The 17,221-nt window shown below is 48.5% G+C and overlaps 4 non-coding genes across 4 annotated transcripts; all 4 read left to right on the top strand.

Moving 5' to 3' along the window:
* The first annotated feature begins 268 nt into the window (after positions 1-268).
* LOC142721765 (U2 spliceosomal RNA) lies at positions 269-459 on the top strand. Its single transcript, XR_012874169.1, has one exon. It is a non-coding gene; the product is annotated as a U2 spliceosomal RNA (small nuclear RNA).
* A 6,554-nt stretch (positions 460-7,013) lies between these two features.
* LOC142721787 (U2 spliceosomal RNA) lies at positions 7,014-7,199 on the top strand. The gene has a single exon (XR_012874186.1). It is a non-coding gene; the product is annotated as a U2 spliceosomal RNA (small nuclear RNA).
* Positions 7,200-8,316: 1,117 nt separating this feature from the next.
* Positions 8,317-8,507, top strand: LOC142721776 (U2 spliceosomal RNA). The gene has a single exon (XR_012874179.1). It is a non-coding gene; the product is annotated as a U2 spliceosomal RNA (small nuclear RNA).
* A 7,830-nt stretch (positions 8,508-16,337) lies between these two features.
* LOC142721763 (U2 spliceosomal RNA) lies at positions 16,338-16,528 on the top strand. Its single transcript, XR_012874168.1, has one exon. It is a non-coding gene; the product is annotated as a U2 spliceosomal RNA (small nuclear RNA).
* The last annotated feature ends 693 nt before the right edge of the window (positions 16,529-17,221 follow it).

Below are 17,221 nucleotides of genomic sequence, written 5' to 3'. Positions count from 1 at the left end.
GCCTCAGAGATAAAAGCCTGGGCCCAGGCAGTGTTGGTCAGTGCTGCTCAGCAGGCAGCACTGGACTGGATTAAAGCTGATACAAGGTGTGAAAGGAGAAGGGGTGGCAGTGGGCATGCACTTACTGCTGCTGCTGCTGCTGCCAGTGTTTGCACGACAGGAGGGCATTTGGGCGTTGCCAGGAAGGCGTTTTTATGTCGATTCCTCCTCTTTCAGCACTGCATTGTGGTGCAAGCAAAAGAAGCAAAACGCGCGTCACGTTCGGGTTATCGCTTCTCGGCCTTTTGGCTAAGATCAAGTGTAGTATCTGTTCTTATCAGTTTAATATCTGATACGTCCCCTATCTGGGGACCATATATTAAATGGATTTTTAGAACAGGGAGATGGAAATAGAGCTTGCTCTGTCCACTCCACGCATTGACCTGGTATTGCAGTATTTCCAGGACCGGTGCACCCTTTCCTTATGTGTTTACTAAAATCAGATTCCAAAAGTGCTTTTTGTGTTTGCCATTGTTTTTGTCTTTCGGATGGGATCTCCCCTTTTAATCCCATTATTTCAACACCTGTTGGACAATGCATTTGTACAGTCATGTGTGATAATGAGCTAATTTATTAAATGCAATTAATTAATACATTGCCACCTCTTGTTTTGTGTCGTCTGTGTTTCTGTGTTTCCGGCATTTCACATTGGAACAGCTCATTCACCTTCCTTGTCTTCTCTCCGCCCTCCCTCCTAGGTAGGTTAAAGAGCTGCACCTGAGCCAGCCACTGATTGATGCAGCACCATAGTCAAATAGTGGAGTGGAGTAGGGGAACAGCAAACAGCCATTAAAGCAGCCAGCCCGCCCGCCCGCCCGTCACAATGGACCTACCTGTGTACACTAGATGGATGTGATGGAATGTACTGTGGTCCCTACATTTCAAGAAGAAGTAAGACAAACCCTTGCTTGCCTACAAAGAGAGCAGCAATTTGGATTTGTTACTATGTTACCTGGAAGAATAACAAACTGTGCAAGGATGGAGGTTGTAGGAGCAAGGAGAACAAGTTGTCTGTAAAGTTGGTGGATGCCTATATTCCATTTTGCAGTCCCTTGTCTCCCTCTTGTGGCCTCCTGGAGGCAACTAGCTGTGCAAAAAAAAGACAGCCTGGGGGCCGGCTGTTGCAGTGTTGCCCTCTCAGGCAACACTGAGTGACTGACTGAGCCGCACCGTCTTATATAAAGTTCAGACGGAACTTTGCACGTGTCATAGTGGAGACCTCAGGAGCCAGAGCCAGCTTTCTGACATCATAATGGGGCCTCAGAGATAAAAGCCTGGGCCCAGGCAGTGTTGATCAGTGCTGCTCAGCAGGCAGCACTGGACTGGATTAAAGCTGATACAAGGTGTGAAAGGAGAAGGGGTGGCAGTGGGCATGCACTTACTGCTGCTGCTGCTGCCAGTGTTTGCACGGCAGGAGGGCATTTGGGCGTTGCCAGGAAGGCGTTTTTATGTCGATTCCTCCTCTTTCAGCACTGCATTGTGGTGCAAGCAAAAGAAGCAAATCCTGTCTTGCTTCCTCTCCGGCCTTTATTCACCTCCCGCGTAGCTGTGAGTGTGTGTGTGCCTGCAGGGCCCCATGGAATTGCCTAGGAGTAGGCTGAATCGCTGCAAGGGGTGAACAGCAGTATTGGGCAGGCTCGGTCAACGTGCGGCACGTTCGGGTTATCGCTTCTCGGCCTTCTGGCTGAGATCAAGTGTAGTGCTGATTACTTGTAGTCAGTGCTGCCTGGTCTTGGTTAGGAGGTGCTCAGGTACCCTCTCTCTCGGCCTCGGGGGATCGTCCAGGTTCGCCTGGACTTCACCCCCGTGCTGCTATTTGGGAGAGAGGCTTAGTCCTGAGCAACGGGTTGCGATCCACATACCCCCGTGTAGGCTTCGGCTGAAAAGGGGAGTTGCGCCCAAAGTTGCGCCTACTAAGGAGTAGCGTAACGATTCAAAAAAAACCTTACTCACCATGGACGAGGATCCATGTGAGATACCGGCTTATGCCCGGATTAAAAACACAATTCGTGTAGTGCTATCGGAGGAGAAGGCGACGACCTGCGGCTTAAAATTCGTGGTGGAGACCGTACTTGTTGGTATCTTCAACATCCAGAAGCGAGAAATTTTGGCGGTGCAGGATTACCCAAGAAGGAGGACATACGACGTTACTTTCATACAGAATGGAGTATTCCGAGATCTGCTGGCGGCTTATACGGTAAAAAATGACCCGAGACTGGACGGTGTTGATTTTTATGAGCACGTTATGGACATCACTAAAATGATAGTTATAAAGATGTACTGCCCTTTTGCCGACTTAAAAGAAGTGATGTCCTTTTTATTCCCTTATTTTAAAACTGTGAAATGTATTGGCAAAGTAATGAACGAGGTTGGTGTATGGACCTCAAAGTGGAGATTCAATGTAACGTGTTATAAAGATGCCAATTTTACAGGAGGGATAATGTTGCCGCCAGCACGTTTTAAAATAGGTGATATGGCCGGAGACTTTTATTTTTCAGGGATGCCTCCATTCTGTAGGAAGTGCCAAAAGTACGGTCACACCAAGGAGTCTTGTGACAGCACCTGTAGGAACTGCGGCAGCTCTGAGCACGAGACCAAAACTTGCCCTCTGGGGAAAAGGTGCCGTTTTTGCAGCCGAGTTGGTCACCTGTATGCTACTTGTCCCCACAGATCTAAAGAGTTGGAACAACCCGAGGACCGGCCAAGGCGTCCCGAGCGGCCCGCAGGCCAGATCACCCCTGTACAAGGAGAGGAACCCCAAGGAGGCGAGCAAGATGATATGGATACCTCCAGCAGACCCCCCCAAACAGGTGACCCTAAAGAGCAGAGGCGACAAAAACGCAGAGCCAGTGATCAGCGGACGAAAGAGCCCCCCCAGGAGACTGGGGCACAGGGTAGTTCGGATGAAGCTGATCCTACTGGCCTGCAAGAGATGCTGGGTCAGCCTGTACCTGAGGCAGAGGTCCCGGGCGGAGCGGTAGCGCTCACTAAGAGACGTAGGGCGTACTCGGAGGTGGCAGCGGGGGTGCCGATGGGAGTACCTGCCAGGTTGAAGGCAGGGAAACCAGTTGACGTGCCCCCGGAAGCGACAGTTGAAGGTCCCCCCCCTTCCAGACAGTTGGGGGATATAGGGACAGCTGCCTCCGAGGTAAGCGTGGTCCCTGAGACGTCCAGAAGCGCGATTCCTGCCCCTATAGAAGGGGAGGACGCTGCCAAAGATAGCCGAATCTTACCCGTTGAGTCCGTCTGGGACCCATTTTCAAGAAGCGCCTTAGGTATGGGGGGTCAGCTGAGTGACGGGTCTTCCTCTCAAACCTCATCGATGCGTACATTTGACTCGAGGAAATATGATGATGAGAGCTCGAGTGGGGTGTCTGGCGACGCGGAGGACTGCTGAGGCCTCCTCGGGTAAGATAAAGATAGACTGTCTCTCTCCCTTTTCCTTATGGCTGAGTTATGTGGTCTTTCCCTTAATGTAAGAAGCGTGCACTCACAGACAAGAAGAGCTGCCCTTTTCAACTACCTTTCTGTTTTTACCGCCTCAGTGTTTTTCCTACAGGAATGCTGCATACCTCACCGCATGAATTATAAAAAATATGAGGAAGACTGGAGACTCGGACCTTCAGTGTGGTCCGGGTCCAATGAATCAAAAGCCGCAGGTGTCGCCATTTTATTCAAAGGGAACGTTTTAATTGAAAGTTTTTATGAAATTTTACCAGGCAGAATTTTAATGGTCAAAGCTTTTATAAACGGTGTTAGATGGCAGTTTTTAAACTTTTATGGTTCTACAGACAAAAAAGAAAGAGCAAAAATGCTAGGAATTTTACCCCTTTTTATCAATGATTCAGAACCACTTATTTTAGCTGGTGATTTTAATTGTATTTTAAAGGGGGAACGCCGGTTCTCTAATTCAGTAAGTCGAAACTATGATAAAACCCCGTCTATTTTAAAAGATATTACAGTGGATTTTAAACTTACTGATGTTTTTAAAAAATGCAATAGGGATCTACCGGAAGAGGACGGCGTCACCTGGAGCAATGTAAACTGCAGCTCCAGGATTGATTTTATTTTTTGCTCTTATCAAATACTGCCTTTTAAATGTGATCTTAATTCTAACGTGTTTTCTGACCATAAACTTTTATATTTTAAAGTTAATTTGAACGATCAAAGGAGAACTCCGAAGAAAGCCTGGAAATTAAACGTATCCCTTTTAGAGGATCCGCAAATTTTATCCGATTTTATCACCTTTTATAAGGGCTGCAGACGGGTAAGACATCCCAATATGCTAATTGTTTCCTGGTGGGAAAAAATGAAAATAAAGATAAAAGATTTTTTTATTAAAGCTGGGATGAAGAAAGCAAAAGAAAAATCTGAATTTTATGCTAATTTAAATACCCGTCTGCAGACCCAATATAAGTTCAGAGAACAGGGTATGCAGGTGGAGAAAGAGATCACCGAAATTAAAAAAGAAATCTCCCAGTGCCTGGAGCAGAGGGGAAAGGAGATAATCTTTCGCTCTAAGGTGAAACATCTTGAAGAAAATGAGACCTGCTCCAGGTACTTCTTCAAGAAAATAAATGATAAGCATACCCTGTTAAATGAGATAGATGGGGAAACAAATACCCAAAACATTTTAAAAAAGGTGCATGGTTTTTATGCGGATCTTTTTAATACAAAACATGTTGATGTTGATTTTATGAACGACTCATTGAAGGAGGTGGATGCTGTTTTAAATCCTGCTTCCCAAGTGTTTTTATTACAGGATATTACGGAACAGGAGATTTTAGAAACTACAAAGAGTTTTAAAACAGGTAAAGTCCCTGGCCCTGACGGTATACCTATAGAATTCTATGTTATATTTTATGGTATTTTAAAAGAGGATCTCCACCCTCTTTTTACCCAAGTTTTTAGAACAAAAGCCCTCCCGGGGTCCTGGAAGAAAGGCGAGGTGTCCCTGCTTTACAAAAAGGGGGACAAAACAGACATTAGAAATTGGAGGCCTATCACTTTACTAAACTGTGACTATAAAATAATGGCAAAGATATGTGCGAACAGATTAAAAGCAGTGATAGGCCAGATCATACACTCCAATCAGGTCTGTGGGATACCCGGGAGGAGTATATGGGATAATTTAAACCTTTTAAAAGATGTGATCAGTGACACGAAAGAGAGAGGAGGTAAAATGGCAATTTTATCTATAGACTTCGAGAAAGCCTTCGATAGAGTGTCACATTTTTATCTTTTTAAGGTTTTAGAAAAGATGGGTATACCGGAAGGTTTTTTACAGTCTCTGAAGGCCTTTTATGAAAATTGTACTAGCAAAATTTTAGTAAAGGGTTTTAAGACACAGGATGTCCTTTTAAATTCCGGAGTGAAGCAGGGGTGTCCCTTGTCCCCACTACTTTTTATTTGTGCGATCGAGCCTCTACTCTGCAGGTTAAGAAAGGATAAGCAGATAAGAGGAGTCCCCCTGCCGGGCGGGGGGGGACTAGAGGCTAAAGTGGTGGGGTACATGGACGATGTCGCGGTCCTTTGCAGGGACACCCTGTCATTACAGAAATCTTTTAAACAGATTTACCAATTCTGTTGCTCCTCCGGTTTTTTAGTAAATTTTAATAAAAGTAACATCTTAAATATCGGCAAAATGGTTTTAATGGACATTCCAGTCCCTGTGTCAGAGTCTGTACAAATTTTAGGAGTCTCCTTCAATGAGTCAAATAATGGTTTTACCAGTTGGGACTTGGTGGCACAAAAAGTCAATCAGAAAATTTGCATGTGGAACATGAGACAGTTAACAATGGAGGGAAAGGTTTTAATTACAAAAATGGTGATTTTACCTATTTTATTGTATCTAAGTATGGTTTTCCCTCCCCCTGAGATTTTATTGAAAAAAATTATTAAAGCATGTTTCACATTTTTATGGAACTCCAGGATGGAAAAGCTCAGGAGAGAGAAGGTAATATTACCCAAACCAATGGGGGGGAAAGATTTCCCCGATATAAAAGCATTCCTTTTAATAAAATTTTTTACTTTATGTCTTAATGCAGTTTTTAAGGAACATTACTGGTCATATTTTATACGTTTTAACACAGGTTATTTTATGAGGAGGAACGGTTGGTTCTCCACGGTTTTAAGCTCCCCGTATGCTTTTAACCTTTCTGGCCAGTATAAGATTTTAGAAAAAATTGTAAACCTTTTTAACTTAAAAGACAAAAATATTAACGAAGTAAAAAATAGTAAAGGAATTTTAAAAAAGATAAAAGAAAATGTTTTAGTAGCTCCCATCAGTAATTTTAATGAACAAAAATGCAAAGAAATATGGAAGATGGTGAGCGCTAAATATCTTTTTAACCCACAGAAAGATCTGGCCTGGAGCTGTGCCCACGAGTGTCTTCCATGCCGGGCATTCCAGCATCGAAGGGGACTGACCAACTCGGCTGCGTGTCCAAGGGGAGGATGTAGAGATGACGAGACAGTCTACCACCTATTCTGGGAATGTTTTTACGCGCGATTGATATGGACAAGAATCCTCCCCTTGGTACAGAAGATTACAGGACTTCGGAGATACACAAGTGATGGCGTTTTATATGGATGCCTGGAATGCCCAACACAGACTCGAAAAATGATGGCATGGAAGATCACCAACTGCGTAAAAGCAGCTCTGTGGGCGGCCAGAAACATTTTATTATTTAAGCATGAAGTTTTAGCTGTGGAAGATGTTTTAGCCATTTGTCTTAATGAAATGTACAAATATTTTCTTTTAGATAAAAAACTCTCTCCTGTTTTATGTAGAAAATGGTTTTTAAGTGAATGGAGTTCCATAATATGATGCCACCAAGTGCCCTTTTATAAATTGTTTTATATGACAATTTGTATTTATTTGTATTTAAACCATGATTGTAAATTTATGTAATTTTCTTTTGTAAAAAACGTATTGATTTTTTGTAAATCTGTTCAAAATTTTAAATAAACGGTTACCTCCTTTGTTGGGGTAGTCAACTCAAAAATCTGTTCTTATCAGTTTAATATCTGATACGTCCCCTATCTGGGGACCATATATTAAATGGATTTTTAGAACAGGGAGATGGAAATAGAGCTTGCTCTGTCCACTCCACGCATTGACCTGGTATTGCAGTATTTCCAGGACCGGTGCACCCTTTCCTTATGTGTTTACTAAAATCAGATTCCAAAAGTGCTTTTTGTGTTTGCCATTGTTTTTGTCTTTCGGATGGGATCTCCCCTTTTAATCCCATTATTTCAACACCTGTTGGACAATGCATTTGTACAGTCATGTGTGATAATGAGCTAATTTATTAAATGCAATTAATTAATACATTGCCACCTCTTGTTTTGTGTCGTCTGTGTTTCTGTGTTTCCGGCATTTCACATTGGAACAGCTCATTCACCTTCCTTGTCTTCTCTCCGCCCTCCCTCCTAGGTAGGTTAAAGAGCTGCACCTGAGCCAGCCACTGATTGATGCAGCACCATAGTCAAATAGTGGAGTGGAGTAGGGGAACAGCAAACAGCCATTAAAGCAGCCAGCCCGCCCGTCACAATGGACCTACCTGTGTACACTAGATGGATGTGATGGAATGTACTGTGGTCCCTACATTTCAAGAAGAAGTAAGAATTGCAGTTGCAACAAACCCTTGCTTGCCTACAAAGAGAGCAGCAATTTGGATTTGTTACTATGTTACCTGGAAGAATAACAAACTGTGCAAGGATGGAGGTTGTAGGAGCAAGGAGAACAAGTTGTCTGTAAAGTTGGTGGATGCCTATTTTCCATTTTGCAGTCCCTTGTCTCCCTCTTGTGGCCTCCTGGAGGCAACTAGCTGTGCAAAAAAAAAGACAGCCTGGGGGCCGGCTGTTGCAGTGTTGCCCTCTCAGGCAACACTGAGTGACTGACTGAGCCGCACCGTCTTATATAAAGTTCAGACGGAACTTTGCACGTGTCATAGTGGAGACCTCAGGAGCCAGAGCCAGCTTTCTGACATCATAATGGGGCCTCAGAGATAAAAGCCTGGGCCCAGGCAGTGTTGGTCAGTGCTGCTCAGCAGGCAGCACTGGACTGGATTAAAGCTGATACAAGGTGTGAAAGGAGAAGGGGTGGCAGTGGGCATGCACTTACTGCTGCTGCTGCTGCTGCTGCTGCCAGTGTTTGCACGGCAGGAGGGCATTTGGGCGTTGCCAGGAAGGCGTTTTTATGTCGATTCCTCCTCTTTCAGCACTGCATTGTGGTGCAAGCAAAAGAAGCAAAACGCGCGGCACGTTCGGGTTATCGCTTCTCGGCCTTTTGGCTAAGATCAAGTGTAGTATCTGTTCTTATCAGTTTAATATCTGATACGTCCCCTATCTGGGGACCATATATTAAATGGATTTTTAGAACAGGGAGATGGAAATAGAGCTTGCTCTGTCCACTCCACGCATTAACCTGGTATTGCAGTATTTCCAGGACCGGTGCACCCTTTCCTTATGTGTTTACTAAAATCAGATTCCAAAAGTGCTTTTTGTGTTTGCCATTGTTTTTGTCTTTCGGATGGGATCTCCCCTTTTAATCCCATTATTTCAACACCTGTTGGACAATGCATTTGTACAGTCATGTGTGATAATGAGCTAATTTATTAAATGCAATTAATTAATACATTGCCACCTCTTGTTTTGTGTCGTCTGTGTTTCTGTGTTTCCGGCATTTCACATTGGAACAGCTCATTCACCTTCCTTGTCTTCTCTCCGCCCTCCCTCCTAGGTAGGTTAAAGAGCTGCACCTGAGCCAGCCACTGATTGATGCAGCACCATAGTCAAATAGTGGAGTGGAGTAGGGGAACAGCAAACAGCCATTAAAGCAGCCAGCCCGCCCGCCCGCCCGCCCGCCCGTCACAATGGACCTACCTGTGTACACTAGATGGATGTGATGGAATGTACTGTGGTCCCTACATTTCAAGAAGAAGTAAGAACTGCAGTTGCAACAAACCCTTGCTTGCCTACAAAGAGAGCAGCAATTTGGATTTGTTACTATGTTACCTGGAAGAATAACAAACTGTGCAAGGATGGAGGTTGTAGGAGCAAGGAGAACAAGTTGTCTGTAAAGTTGGTGGATGCCTATTTTCCATTTTGCAGTCCCTTGTCTCCCTCTTGTGGCCTCCTGGAGGCAACTAGCTGTGCAAAAAAAAGACAGCCTGGGGGCCGGCTGTTGCAGTGTTGCCCTCTCAGGCAACACTGAGTGACTGACTGAGCCGCACCGTCTTATATAAAGTTCAGACGGAACTTTGCACGTGTCATAGTGGAGACCTCAGGAGCCAGAGCCAGCTTTCTGACATCATAATGGGGCCTCAGAGATAAAAGCCTGGGCCCAGGCAGTGTTGGTCAGTGCTGCTCAGCAGGCAGCACTGGACTGGATTAAAGCTGATACAAGGTGTGAAAGGAGAAGGGGTGGCAGTGGGCATGCACTTACTGCTGCTGCTGCTGCTGCTGCCAGTGTTTGCACGGCAGGAGGGCATTTGGGCGTTGCCAGGAAGGCGTTTTGACCTTCCTAAGTAGAGTCGTGTGTTAATGAACCTTCCCTTACCCATCTTATCCCTCCACCCCCACCTTTAGGAAAGACACGTGACACCGAGGTTGGATGTGAAATGGCCACAGCAGCCGTTTATTAATTTCACAGTTTTATCAAAACAATTTAAATCCGAAACATTCGGATAACTATTTAGGAATCCACCAGAGAATTCCTCCTAATAATTCACTTGACCCAACATGGGTCAGAATCGTACATAACAATTTAACGTTAACATTAACCCGAGCAGAGGAAGTCCTTGAAGCCCCTTCAGATGTTCCTTTTTAAGAACACACCGAATTAGCCATCTGCAAACCACCAATTACCTCCAGCCGTAAACCAGCTCGGAAGCACCGTTCACCTCTGCAGATGGCTCCAACCACTAGAAGTCCACTTCAAGGGGATAACACCCGATGAAGCCCTCAAGTGATATACCGACCACTAGAAGTCCACTTCAAGGGGATAACACCCGATGAAGCCCTCAAGTGATATACCGACCACTAGAAGTCCACTTCAAAGGGATAACACCCGATGAAGCCTTCAAGTGATATACCTTCTACCAGAAGACCACTTCAAAGGGATAACACCCGATGAAGTCTTCAACCATGTACCTTTTTTGGGGGACGCATACCCCCGATGCGACCCCCCCACCATTTTGTACTGACTGGCCTCAAGGACTCCCCCCGCCAGCTGCCATGACAACAGAACCTACTCCGGGAAAAAAGGAAAAACATGTTAAATAAGCACACAAAACAAAGACAACACTCATAAACGGACGTACATAAAGCCCCACAGGGGTAACAAACAAAGGGCGGGAGGGTGGGAGCTTGTCTCTCCCTGTGTTACTCCTCCCGCTGCTTCCGGCTCAATGCCGCAAACAGCGGGAAGCTCAGCAACGGCCCCCTGACTCCTCCTTGTCCCTCCTCCACCTCCTCCTAACTCTCCCTCCAACTCTCCCTTACCTATTAACCCTTTCCCTACCAGTGAGGTCATGGAGGCTTCCCCTTAAGCCCTGCAGGCTGCGTCCAGCCTCTTCTTGACCTTCCTAAGTAGAGTCGTGTGTTAATGAACCTTCCCTTACCCATCTTATCCCTCCACCCCCACCTTTAGGAAAGACACGTGACACCGAGGTTGGATGTGAAATGGCCACAGCAGCCGTTTATTAATTTCACAGTTTTATCAAAACAATTTAAATCCGAAACATTCGGATAACTATTTAGGAATCCACCAGAGAATTCCTCCTAATAATTCACTTGACCCAACATGGGTCAGAATCGTACATAACAATTTAACGTTAACATTAACCCGAGCAGAGGAAGTCCTTGAAGCCCCTTCAGATGTTCCTTTTTAAGAACACACCGAATTAGCCATCTGCAAACCACCAATTACCTCCAGCCGTAAACCAGCTCGGAAGCACCGTTCACCTCTGCAGATGGCTCCAACCACTAGAAGTCCACTTCAAGGGGATAACACCCGATGAAGCCCTCAAGTGATATACCGACCACTAGAAGTCCACTTCAAGGGGATAACACCCGATGAAGCCCTCAAGTGATATACCGACCACTAGAAGTCCACTTCAAAGGGATAACACCCGATGAAGCCTTCAAGTGATATACCTTCTACCAGAAGACCACTTCAAAGGGATAACACCCGATGAAGTCTTCAACCATGTACCTTTTTTGGGGGACGCATACCCCCGATGCGACCCCCCCACCATTTTGTACTGACTGGCCTCAAGGACTCCCCCCGCCACAGCGAAACAGGCCTTGACCACCTTAAGCCTGTGAGTTCCGCCACACCACCACCGCCCTTTCTATTCCTTCTGCTATCGCCAAGCTCCAAAGATCAATGCCAACCTCGGTCAGATGAACCCCATCACCCCTCCAGAAGTTCCCCACTCCTGACTCCAAATCCCTGTGCCGCACACAAATGCCCCCGATTTTTGCTACGAAACGGGACACCGCCCGATTAACTTTTAATGCGAGCCTTATTGACTCTTTCACTGACCTAGCCAACCGCCAATGTTTCCTCGGGACTATGTCCGACCACACTATCACCAACTTGGGATAAGAAACCCACAAACCCAACATATCGTGTTTGATATCCCGCACCAACTCACGCAAGGGGCAGACTCCCAAGTCATCCCCACCCACGTGCAACACTAAGACCTCCGGAACCCTATCAAGCCGGGCCTATGTCTGGAATTCTGCCAACCCCCTGCTCCATGACATACCTCTAAATCCCAGCCAATGCACAACCGCATCCTGTCGCGGAATGCGCAACTGGCGACCGTCCGGGCACGTACGAATGACCCAGTGCACGTACGAATGACCCAGCAACCACACCAAACACGGAGGCGAATCTGAAATGGAAAACAATTAGACACTGCCATACAAAACATTTTTTAAGCGTTAACCACAACCTCATAACAAATGGAGCGGACATAGGACTTAACTCAGTTGGACTCCCAACGACCAATGCGCCGCACCCCTTCATCATCCAACCCCCAGCGCCCCGCTGCAGTTGCTGCGCCAATCCTGAAGGAATGAGATGAATATGAGCCCGCCGCGACACCAACCGCCGTCAGACATTCCTTAAATACATCTCCAAACTGAAACCTGGACAAAACGACCCGTCCACATGGCGTAACAAAGGCAAATCTGGAGACCCCGCTTGCGGCTTAAAAAACCCCGCATGCACTCTACTGGGCACATAACCGACCCCGGGAGGGCGAACAAAACTATCAGCTTACCCTTCCCTACTTGGCTAAGCAAAGCAAACGACACAGGCCTTCTACTATCCGCCTCCCCTCTACCTCGGCCCAACCCCTTCAAAGCCTGTAGCACCAAAAATTCCTTAGATACATCTTGAAAGCCTCGTAACTTGAAACCAAACGCCACCGCAGATATGAACCGGTTCACCTTTGCCACTGAAAACCCCGCCTCCCAGGCGTCCCCTAACCAGTACAAAAGTGCCACCAACCTGTCTCTATCCGTATTGACGTCACCCAACTCTCTTACCCACTCCTCCCACTGCCTCCAACAAGCAGAATAAGCACTCCACGTCGTGCGCGCCAAAGACCTTTGTATCAGTTGTTCTACGGGACCGAGACCAGATCCCAAAGATGTTCCGGACAAGCCAAACCGAGACGTTCCGCTCCCAGTGCCAATTGCCGAAACCGGTCCCACTGCGAGCGAGAAAGAGCATCAGCGATGCAATTCCGTACCCCCGGCACATGCACCGCCACCACCCACGCGTTCAACGACAAACATACCAACACTAAATGTCGCAACAATTGAACTACAGGAGGAGAGGACGCCGTGATGTTATTAATGGCCAGCACCACCCCCATGTTGTCGCGGTAAAAAAAAAAAAAAAAAAAAAAAAAAAAAAAAAAAAAAAAAAAACGAACCTTCTTATCCCTGACCCTGTCCCCCCAAATGGTTGCCGCCACCACGATGGGGAACAGCTCGAGCAGGGCCAGATTCCGCGTGAGTCCGCTGGACACCCAACTAGCCGGCAATTGACCTGCGCACCACGGACCTCCCCCGTAAGCTCCAAAACCGCCCGCCCCAGCCGCATCCGTAAAATTATTCAAATCACTCGCACTCCCGCCGTTGCCGCTGCCAACCGTCTACCAAACACCCTCCCCATTGGCATAATCCGGCAGGCGAAATTCAACTTCCCCAGCAGCGACTGAAGCTCCCGCAGCGTCATTTTCTTCAGTCTACAAGCCCGCCGTACCTCCAGCCTCAAAGCACCCAGCTTATCCGCAGGGAGACGACACTCCATTGCCACCGAATCTATTTCAATTCCCAAAAAACAAATCGTCGCTACTGGGCCCTCCGTTTTTTCTGGCGCCAAAGGGATCCCAAAATCCCTCGCAACCTTCTGTAGTGCATAAAGCAAATTACCGCAAACCGGCGAACCCCCCGGGCCAACGCACAAGAAATCATCTAAGTAATGGATCAACGAGTCGACCCCGGATACTCCCCTCGCTACCCACTCCACGAAGCTACTAAACGCCTCGAAGTACGCACAAGAAAGGGAACGCCCCATCGGAAGGCACCGATCCACATAAAAGGCCCCATTCCAAAGACAGCCCCAACAGCCGTTGGCTTTCAGGATGAACTGGCAACAACCTGAACGCCGCCTCGATTTCGGTTTTTGCTAGCAGCGCGCCCGGGCCCGCAGCCCGCACTAACCCCACCGCCTCATCGAATGAGGTATAGGCTACGGAGCACAACTCGTGATCTATCCCGTCGTTTACCGACGAACCCTTGGGATACGATAAGTGTTGAATTAAACGAAATTTTTCGGGCTCACGCTTAGGAACAATACCCAACGGGGACACAACTAAATCTTTTACTGGCGACTCAACAAAAGGCCCTGACATGCGACCCAACGAAACTTCTTTTAACAATTTGTCCGACACGACCTTGGCATGCGAGTAAGCCGATTTTAAATTCCTCCGCGTAACCGGAACCTCATAAGGAGGCGGGGAATAACGAAACCAACACGAAAACCCTCGTAAAGCAACTTAGCCGCCGCCCTGTCCGGATACTCATTTAGATAAGGGGCCATCTTTTCCACCCTCACCGGTGACACCCCCTTGACCAGCCGCGGAGGACTGGTTCCCTGACCTCCTTTTCCGCATACATTTCGCCGCCCCGTGTGATGCACCATTACACTCCGAACACACGTGCTTGAACTTGCACGTGGCCCCGAACTTGCACTGGCCTTCATTAAATTGCCAGCAAAACCCTGCCTTTCCCCCGCCGCCTTGTCCAACCTGACTAGACTGGCCTCCTTGGCCGGCGCTCCCGGGGAAGGACTGCCTAACCGGAGCCGTAACCCGTAACCAGAGAGCAATATCCTTCTGGTCCCACCGAATCGCCGGCCGAACCGCTTTTCGCTGACGGAATTGCTCGTCGTATCGCAGCCACGCCTGGCCCCCATACGCCCTATGAGCCTCCCCAATAGCATCAAAATAACAAAACAACGCCGAACAATTTTCCGGCGCCTTTTCCCCTATCACACTGGCTAATATGGCGAACGCCTGCGACCAATTAACGAACGTCTGCGGGATAAGCCTATACCGCCGCCGTTCCTCCTCGTCCTTTTTACTCTCGTCCCGCTTGCTCTTATCCAAATTAAATTTAGCGAGCGGCAAGAGAGAAAAAATCTCTACATATTCGTCCTTCCAGATCCGCTCACGCACCTCCTGCTTTAAATGCGCCCCCAACGGACCTTCGAAACACACATACACCTCCCCACGAGCGCGATCATCAATACGCACCCGATCGCCATCTTTTTGCGCCTCGGTCTGTACCGACACCGCGACCGCCTCTCTAACCGCCGTTACGGGCCGCGCTTGTAACAATCCCCCTTCCCTGGGACCCTCCCAAACTACCGCCGGGGACACTTCCGTGACTACCGGCGCCACCGCCCTATCTAGGCGCCCGACCAGCTCTCTCAAGCAACCCACTAAGTCTGCCAAACCCGCGCCATCGCGCCCGCCCGCGCCACTACCGGCCACCGATGCGACGCTAGCAGCCCCCCCGCCGATACCCGACATAAAAATCGCTGGATATGACAATGATGGAGTTATACACTCACCGGGCTGCACAGGCGCTGTGTTCCCGTCAGCCGGACCATCCTGACCTCGACGATACACGTCCAGTTCACCTTCCTCCAGCTCTTCTCTCGCCGACGACTGTCCATCCAAACGACATCTTCGGAACGGGGATGAGGACGCGCTGACCGATGGGCCGGCAACCTGCCGCCCGACCGCCGGGACCCAGACTTCCGACCGGACCTGTTGCCTCGACGTCGCTGCAGATCTAGACGTCCGTCTCGCTGATCCTGAAGAAGCCTGCCCCCTGGCCGGAACATCACCAGGCGGGGCGGCCGTACCTTGTCCTCCGAATCTTCCATCCGATGGGGGAGGGGTGACAGGGAGCCCGGCCTGCGACTCCCTGCTTACCGCCGGACCCCGTCGCGGCTTGGGATTCCTGCCAGGACGCAGGGCCTGGGAAGGGGCGGTCCTCCCAGCTGCCTGGCCTGCAGCGTCCGAGATCGGGCTCCCTCTGCGACGCCGTGTCCGCGGGACTGCCTCAGGACTGAGGCGCTCTGGAGGTCGGGACCGCCGGGAGGGACGGGTCGACCCGGCCTGAGTCGCCGTCACCCCCGGCAACGCTCTCAGCCTGCTCCGAGCAGGAGCGGTTGTTGCCGACTCCCCCCCCGCCGCCATAGTAATGCTAGTAAGGGGGCCGGGGGAGGGGAGCCTGTCCCCTGCAACAGACCCCGAACGCCGGGCCTGGCGTGGCGAAACGGCGTCCGGGATCCTAGTTAATGCAGCCACGGTCTCCTCAAGCCATCCGGGACCGTGGTGCACATCAGCGGCACGCAGCCGCTCTAATAATACGGCCTCCGACATTGTTATAAGCGCGGGCAACGGGGAGCTTGTCTCTCCCTGTGTTACTCCTCCCGCTGCTTCCGGCTCAATGCCGCAAACAGCGGGAAGCTCAGCAACGGCCCCCTGACTCCTCCTTGTCCCTCCTCCACCTCCTCCTAACTCTCCCTCCAACTCTCCCTTACCTATTAACCCTTTCCCTACCAGTGAGGTCATGGAGGCTTCCCCTTAAGCCCTGCAGGCTGCGTCCAGCCTCTTCTTTATGTCGATTCCTCCTCTTTCAGCACTGCATTGTGGTGCAAGCAAAAGAAGCAAAACGCGCGGCACGTTCGGGTTATCGCTTCTCGGCCTTTTGGCTAAGATCAAGTGTAGTATCTGTTCTTATCAGTTTAATATCTGATACGTCCCCTATCTGGGGACCATATATTAAATGGATTTTTAGAACAGGGAGATGGAAATAGAGCTTGCTCTGTCCACTCCACGCATTGACCTGGTATTGCAGTATTTCCAGGACCGGTGCACCCTTTCCTTATGTGTTTACTAAAATCAGATTCCAAAAGTGCTTTTTGTGTTTGCCATTGTTTTTGTCTTTCGGATGGGATCTCCCCTTTTAATCCCATTATTTCAACACCTGTTGGACAATGCATTTGTACAGTCATGTGTGATAATGAGCTAATTTATTAAATGCAATTAATTAATACATTGCCACCTCTTGTTTTGTGTCGTCTGTGTTTCTGTGTTTCCGGCATTTCACATTGGAACAGCTCATTCACCTTCCTTGTCTTCTCTCCGCCCTCCCTCCTAGGTAGGTTAAAGAGCTGCACCTGAGCCAGCCACTGATTGATGCAGCACCATAGTCAAATAGTGGAGTGGAGTAGGGGAACAGCAAACAGCCATTAAAGCAGCCAGCCCGCCCGCCCGCCCGCCCGCCCGCCCGTCACAATGGACCTACCTGTGTACACTAGATGGATGTGATGGAATGTACTGTGGTCCCTACATTTCAAGAAGAAGTAAGAACTGCAGTTGCAACAAACCCTTGCTTGCCTACAAAGAGAGCAGCAATTTGGATTTGTTACTATGTTACCTGGAAGAATAACAAACTGTGCAAGGATGGAGGTTGTAGGAGCAAGGAGAACAAGTTGTCTGTAAAGTTGGTGGATGCCTATTTTCCATTTTGCAGTCCCTTGTCTCCCTCTTGTGGCCTCCTGGAGGCAACTAGC

The sequence above is a fragment of the Rhinoderma darwinii genome, unplaced genomic scaffold, assembly GCF_050947455.1.
Source record: "Rhinoderma darwinii isolate aRhiDar2 unplaced genomic scaffold, aRhiDar2.hap1 Scaffold_518, whole genome shotgun sequence".
In the NCBI taxonomy this organism is placed as follows: Eukaryota; Metazoa; Chordata; class Amphibia; order Anura; family Rhinodermatidae; genus Rhinoderma; species Rhinoderma darwinii.
Note: the sequence above shows the minus strand (reverse complement) of the source record. Positions and strands in the feature narration are given on the sequence as shown.